Raw genomic sequence first — 7,501 nt, forward strand, 5'->3', positions numbered from 1 at the left:
CAAACCGCTGGTTAATGAAATCACCACAATTAATGTGGGTACTGAGAAGGACCCGCGGCTGGTCCAGATCGGGTCCACGTTGTCTTCGGAGGACCGCGAGCGCTTAGTCACTTCGTTAAAAGATTTCAAAGATATTTTCACGTGGTCCTACGAAGACATGCCTAGAATCGATCCTGAGATTTTACAGCACCGGATCCCTTTGGACCCAGAGGCCTGACCTGTTAAGCAGAAGCTCAGAAGGATCCGCCCGAACTGAGCTCGCAAGATCAAAGAAGAGATCACCAAGCAAATTGATGCAGGGTTCTGCTAGTATCTGAATACCCAACTTGGTTGGCCAATATAGTTCCGGTGCTGAAGAAGGACGGCAGAATTTGGGTATGTGTGGACTTCTAGGATTTGAACAAAGCTAGTCCAAAAGACAACTTCCCTCTGCCGCATATTGATGAGTTAGTGGACTTCACTGCGGGGCATGCGTTGCTCTAATTCATGGATGGGTTTTCTGGCTTCAATTAATCCTAATGTCACCCGAAGACCGGGAGAAGACTGCTTTTACCACCCCGTGGGGGACCTATTGTCATAGGGTGATGCCGTTTGGGCTGAAGAATGCTGGAGCTACATATCAACGGGCTGCTACCATAATTTTGCACGACATGATCCATAAAGAGGTGGAGGTGTACGTGGACGACATGATTGTCAAGTCCAAGGAAAGGGAGGGCCACTATACCGCCTTACAGAAATTTTTCCAAAGGATCAGAGAGTATCGGTTGCAGATGAATCCTCAGAAGTGTACATTTGGTGTTACAGCAGGGAAAATGCTGGTGTTCTTGATCACACAAAAGGGCATCGAGGTCGACCCTTCCAAAATCAAGGCCATCTTAGAAATGCCACCACCAAGGACTGAAAAGGAGGTGCGAGGCTTTCTAAGTAAAGTGCAATTCATAAGACGGTTTATTGCTAAATTAATCTTGACTTGTGAACCACTCTTTGGTCTCCTGAAGAAAGGAACGAAGTTCCAATGGGACAGCTGATGCCAAGCTGCTTTCGAACAGATCAAGCAATATTTACAGAACCCACCTATGTTGTCACCGCCTGACCGGGTGAAACCGTTGATTCTGTACCTTTCAGTGACTGAAACTACAATGGGCTGCATGCTCGCACAGGAGTCTGAGGACAAAGTGGAAAGAGCTGTCTTCTACCTGAGCAAGAAAATGTTGGATTACGAGGCCCGCTACACTCCGTTGGAGAAGGCTTGTCTGGTCTTAGTATGGGCTACCAGGAAGCTGAGGCACTACCTGTTAGCCCACTCCGTAATACTGGTTTCAAGATTAGATCCTATCAAATAGCTCTTCGAGAAACCAGCACTTACAGGTAGGCTAGCCCGTTGGTTGCTTCTGCTTTTCGAATTTGATCTGAAGTATGTGATGCGCAAGTCAGTGAAAAGGAGAGCTATAGCGGAGTTCCTAGCCGATCACCGAGCTGAAGGGGATGAAGCAGTCGAGTACCTATTCCCTGACAAGGCCATTTTACATGTCGAAGAAGAGACTTGGACGATGTACTTTGATGGAGCGTCAAACCAATACGGGTATGGGATAGGGGTGTTGCTGATAGCACCCGACAATTCTCATATACCTCTAGCATTCAAACTTCGATTCAGAGTGTCAAACAATGAGGCAGAATATGAGGCATGTATTGCTGGTTTAGAAGCCGCCCTAGAACTAGGGGCAAAATGGTTGGATGTCATTGGGGACTCGAACCTTGTTGTATCTCAAGCTAAAGGAGATTGGAAAGTTAGAGAAGCACTACAACAATTTGGGTCTTGAATGACGAAAATTTTTTGTCCCCAAAGAGCTAATTTTGTCACTATAGATATTTGTGAGGAAATATTTTCCTCACCGGTTTTGTCATTGAATGTTTATCACTAAAAACCACCGTGACGAAAAATAATTTCGTCACCAACGAAATTACAAAATTCTCATTTTCGTCACCAAATAGTTATTCAATACCGCACATGTTGATCATTGATGAGGAAATAATTTCGCTACAGTAAGATGTAAAGTTGACGAAATTTTTCGTCTCCAAAAGCCAAATGAGTGACGAAATATATTTCGTAGCAAAAATTTATATACGTGACGAAATTTTTAGTCGCCAAACAACAAAATCAATGAAAACTTTCATATATAATCTACAATAAATTTTGTCAAAAAAAATATTTATTAGCGACGAACAATCACTTTGTCATAATAACAAGTACAAATGACAAAACAAATTTGTCACTAAACTTGTTTCATATTTTATATTTCAATTTAAATTATTATTTCACAAATATCCCTGCTCATATCCCCACATCCTTTTAAATGTACTAAGAAATCCACTAGCTATTATACACCACTCCACACAAAAATTCACTAAACAATTATATTATAAATCAAAATGTATCCATCAAACAACTTTAATAATAATCCATTATGTATAACAAAAAACTTATCAAAACAAATCCCAAAATGAACTAACGTGGAGTCCACAAAAAATATCAACACTCAATCTTGATTTGCAACTACAACTAAGTATCAGTTCAGGAAATAAATAAATAATTCAACACTTGATCTTGATTTGCAAATATGCTTCCAAACGTCATCAAAAACCAATCTGCAAAAAAAATAAATAAGGAAGACATTAATATATTATTAATTACATCTAAAATCATATTTAAATAATTTTATTTTATAAACCAATTTAATAGAAATGCATATAACAATACAAAACTTCAAAGAGTTGAAGTGATCCTTAATGATAAGCAACACAGATAACAGAAGATGACAAAAGATTGCAAGAATACCATGTATCACTAGCACTAATGCCAACAAGAACCAAAAAGAATCACATGACGTGTTCACAAACTAATCAATCCATAGTTTTTATAGGAGTTACCATTTTCATTTAAATCTAAATATGTTCCTATTTTATTTTTAACTTCAACGAGGTAAAAGGTCAAAACACACATGCAAGCAAACATAAAAACAAAAACAAATGCACACGAATAGATATTGAAATAAAAACACAATTAGTCCTCCAAATAGTTTGGGTTAATTATATTTTATATGGTTTTGTCCAAAAACACTTTACCTCCTTCATGTTTAAAAATATACACATAACCCTCTTGAAATTTGGAGTAAAGTGCAAACGTTGCAAATTCTGGTTAAGTTAACCATGCGTTAACACACACTAAATTGAGCGTGTGTTAAGAAATATATAATGATACTTTTGCCCCTTTTTTAATTTTCCTTTTTCTATTCTTTTCTTCTTCATTCCCTCTCCCTCCTCCTCCTTTCTATAGCAGCAGACCCACTCGCCATTCCCCTTCTCACTTCCTCCTATATTTCACATGCCACCACCAACCAATAGCCTTATGGGCCACCATGGCTATCAACCACCTCTAAAACAAAACCCAGTATCGACTTCCCCAAACACCTAGGTTGGGTGACTTAGCAAGACACAGTCCACCAAGACACCACCATGCATGGCCAAGCCCAACCCTAACACCTAGTGGACAAGCACATTTCATCCCTCTCATCTTTCTCTCCATTGCAGGGAAGTAAAATTTAAAACTCATCTCCCTCTAACAACCTAAAAATAGAAAGTTCTAAACACAAGTTCTAAAGGCAATGAATCACCTTTTAAGTTCTGAACTGTGAAAACTCCAAGAAAAGAAAAACAATGAAAATGAAAATACGGTAGAAAATTTAGGAAAAAATGCTATATAGTTGAGTACGAGACTGAGGAGAAACATTGTCATTTTTTAAGGCAGCTAAGCTGAGAACAATTAAGATGTTATTAATGAAATCATTAAACCAATGATGTGTATTGATCAATCACTATAGCCAAACTTTATGTTAGGAACAAAAGCAATTACTAACAATTAACAATAGACTACTTAAATTAGTACTGAGAAAAAAAATCACTGTAAATAAATTAGTCCCTCACGGCAAGAGGAGCTGTGTAGGTGTCATATGAGAGGAGGGAGAGGAATGATATGAGACAGACCATGGGACAAGAAAGGGGAGAATGGGAAGAAAAACAAAAGGAAAGAGTTCCATCTAACACTTTATTGTTGACCTTGAACTATGTTTTCTGAAGAATTAAACAAAAATCAAGTTAGGTTTTCTTCAGTTAGAGTCTACAAGTCAACAGTTAACATTTAACATATGTTGTGATCTAATGTTCCCCATGACAACAAAACAATGTGCAGTAAGTATATGCATTCAATAATCCAACACTTTATTGTCCATTTGGAGGTATTGACACCAACTTAAATAACCAAAATGTCCAGAAGGACCCAATTGACATCAACTTAAATAACTACAATGTCCAGAAGGACATCAATAGACCAATGTGCAATAAGTATATGCTAAGTGATTTCTATTAATATGAAATAGGACTAGACCATAGTAGGTATACTAAGTGATTTCTATTAATATGATCTATCTTCCACATACACAAAAAAACAATGTTCAGTGCTCATATGCCAATGGGAAGATAAGATCCATGACAATCTAGTTTCTTGTATTTTGCATCCTATAATTTTGGTTTTTTATTTTTTTAAAAGAAAAAGGCTAACTAGATTCTTGTGCTTGCTTACTTGCTTTGTTTACCTTGTGATTTGCATGATATCTCTAATTTGCATGGGTTGTATAAAGTCTAATAACCACCCAACATTATAGTAAAGCAGTACTAAAAAAATAAGTTTAAATCAAAAAGTAAAACCTGAAGCACTTGAGCAGTATATCTCTGAGCTATTGCATCTTGCTCAGCAAATCTGTGAGCATCTTCTGTTACCCTTTGTTCTTGCTCTACCCTCATCAAAACCTATCAGATAAGTCATAATCAATATATTGTTAGAAATCTTTATCACATAATAGAGAACAAGAACCAATTTTTTACATATTTAATTGTCAAACATAAAGCAATGCAAAACCTAAAGCATGACATTTTCTTGTTCTTGCTTATCAGCAAGGGCATGTCGAAGCTCAGCAACCTCTCGCTCCAATTATTCAACCTGAAGCTCATAAGCAAGTAGTTAATATGAAAAATATTTTATTTAACATTTTAAACTAGGTAGAAGAATAAATAAGAACTCAACCACTAAACAAGCATCTTGCTTACAAAAATTCTAATAACTACATCAAATAATTTTAGCAGATTTCGAGTAAAAAAAGGTGAAAAACTTAGTAGGAATTCCCCACCTCTCTCTCTTTCCTCTTCGATTCAAAAACCACAAAATATGATCAGGAAAAAGAAATCAAAATACACCACAAAGAAGGTGAGGAATTTTGGCTGAATTCAATGAGTTATGGGAAAATAATTAAACAAATTAAGAAAACTCACAATGGAATGGAAATGCAAGGCTAGGCACAAAGCTCACAAAGGAGTCATGATCAACATGGAATCATTCAGTGGAATGGAAATGCAGGTTTACATTGGAAAACATCCTTATGTAGATGTCTATGGTGGCAAATTGTGGATTAATATCCTGCATGAAAGCCTGAAACATGGGTTAGCACCGAAGTCTTGGACAGATTACCTACATCTCACAGTTGGCGGTACTTTGTCAAATGCAGGGATTAGTGGGCAGGCATTCTGTCATGGTCCTCAGATCAGTAATGTCCACCAGTTGGAAGTAGTTACAGGTTTGTACCCAAAAAATAAATAAATAAATAAATTTGTAACAGGACAGCATCGCATGTTCATAGATTGCATGGGCCTGCTTGGTGCAATTTATTAACTCTTTTAATTTTGGGAATCTATGCCACTGTGCCTAGTGCAATCTATCAAAAAGTTAAGGAAATGATGTTTTTAACTTCTGCTTATTGATTATCAACTTTCAAAATAAAAAAATAGGGATAATTACACTAAGATCCCCTCAACTATTTAGAGAAATCAGCTTACCCCTCATCTATGAACATGTACATTTTGATCCCTTCAACCATAAAATGTATCACTTTCACCCCCTCTAGACCACCTTTTAGAATGGGGCAATTGAACGATTTTTATAGTTAAGAGGTCAATATGTAAGAGTTCATAGATGATGAGGATTAAGATGATATTCACTAATAATTTAGGGGATTTTGGAATAATTAACCATAAAAAATATTGCACCAAACAGGCTCATTACACAATTTGAGAACTAGATCAACATATGACACATGTAACATTAAGATGGAAAAACCATACAACAACTTCAACTTTAACTTTGTTCCACCTGTTTTCCATTCATTAAAAACTGGACTAGGAAGTTTCCAGTTTTCCTCATCATATTGTCCGAGAATCATACCTTGTTTTCATAAAAGATACATAACCATTGGTCACTGAACAGCAGTTCATCACATTCTTAGAATTTGTATTTGCATTCAAAATTTACTGAAATTGTGTAGGAAAAGGGAAGGTAGTAAATTGTTTAGAGAAGCAAAATGCAAACCTCTTTCATGGTGTCCTTGGAGGACTTGGCCAGTTTGGCATAATCACACTAGCAAGAATTTCTCTAGAACCAGCACCAAAAATGGTAAAAACACACATATATTTGTAAACTTCAAAATAAGCTCCAGTATAGTAGAATTTACCAGTTTCATAACACCATGCCATTCCGAACAGGTAACATGGATAAGAGTTTTGTACTCAGACTTCTCCGCATTCATCAGAGACCAGGAACATTTGATATCTGCAGAGAACACGTTCGATTACATTGAAGGATTTGTGATAATAAACAAGATAGGTCTCCTGAATAATTGGAGATCATCATTCAATCCGCAAGAGCCAGTTCGAGCCAACCAATTTCAATTAGATGGAAGAAAACTTTACTGTCTTGAATTGGCCAAAAACATCAACCTAGAAAAAGATGATATAATATACCAGGTGAGGCATATCATGACCCACCAATCCTCCACTATAGTTAGTAAAGAAGCAAATAAACCCAACGACTCTAATACCTGCTTGCTTGCTTGGTGCAGGAAATTGAGAACTTATCCCAACTAAGCTATATCTCATCAACACTTTTTGTATTACAAGTTTCATATGTAGAATTCTTGGATAGAGTTCATGTGTCCCAGATCAAAAGGCTTGTGGGAAGTTCCACACCCATGGCTCAATCTTTTCGTTCCTAGAAGCAAAATACACAATTTTGCTGAAGAAGTTTTTGGCAACATTCTAACAGATACAAGCAATGGAGGTTATAGGGTAATACACTATCCTGGCCAATTAGATTTATAGGGTAATAAACTATCCTGGCCATAAAATCTAGAATAATACATGTATATATACGTATGTTTTATATAAGCACATGTTCTTTAGAAAGAATAAAGTGAAGGCAACACATCTATAGAAAGAGGTCCAAAAACAAAATACCTTCATGCTTCCAGCTATGCCATCGAGGTTATCTTCTGGATGTAAGTAGATGTAAATAATAATTACAAATCTTTATGCCAACAGTTTAAATATAATTGCCATAGCC

The 7,501-nt window shown here is 36.6% G+C and overlaps 1 pseudogene; it reads left to right on the forward strand.

Moving 5' to 3' along the window:
• Window positions 1-5,383: 5,383 nt before the first annotated feature.
• Window positions 5,384-7,260, forward strand: LOC114314795 (cytokinin dehydrogenase 6-like; annotated as a pseudogene).
• Window positions 7,261-7,501: the final 241 nt, after the last annotated feature.

Source organism: Camellia sinensis, chromosome 8 (assembly GCF_055761805.1).
Source record: "Camellia sinensis isolate YWXY chromosome 8, ASM5576180v1, whole genome shotgun sequence".
In the NCBI taxonomy this organism is placed as follows: Eukaryota; Viridiplantae; Streptophyta; class Magnoliopsida; order Ericales; family Theaceae; genus Camellia; species Camellia sinensis.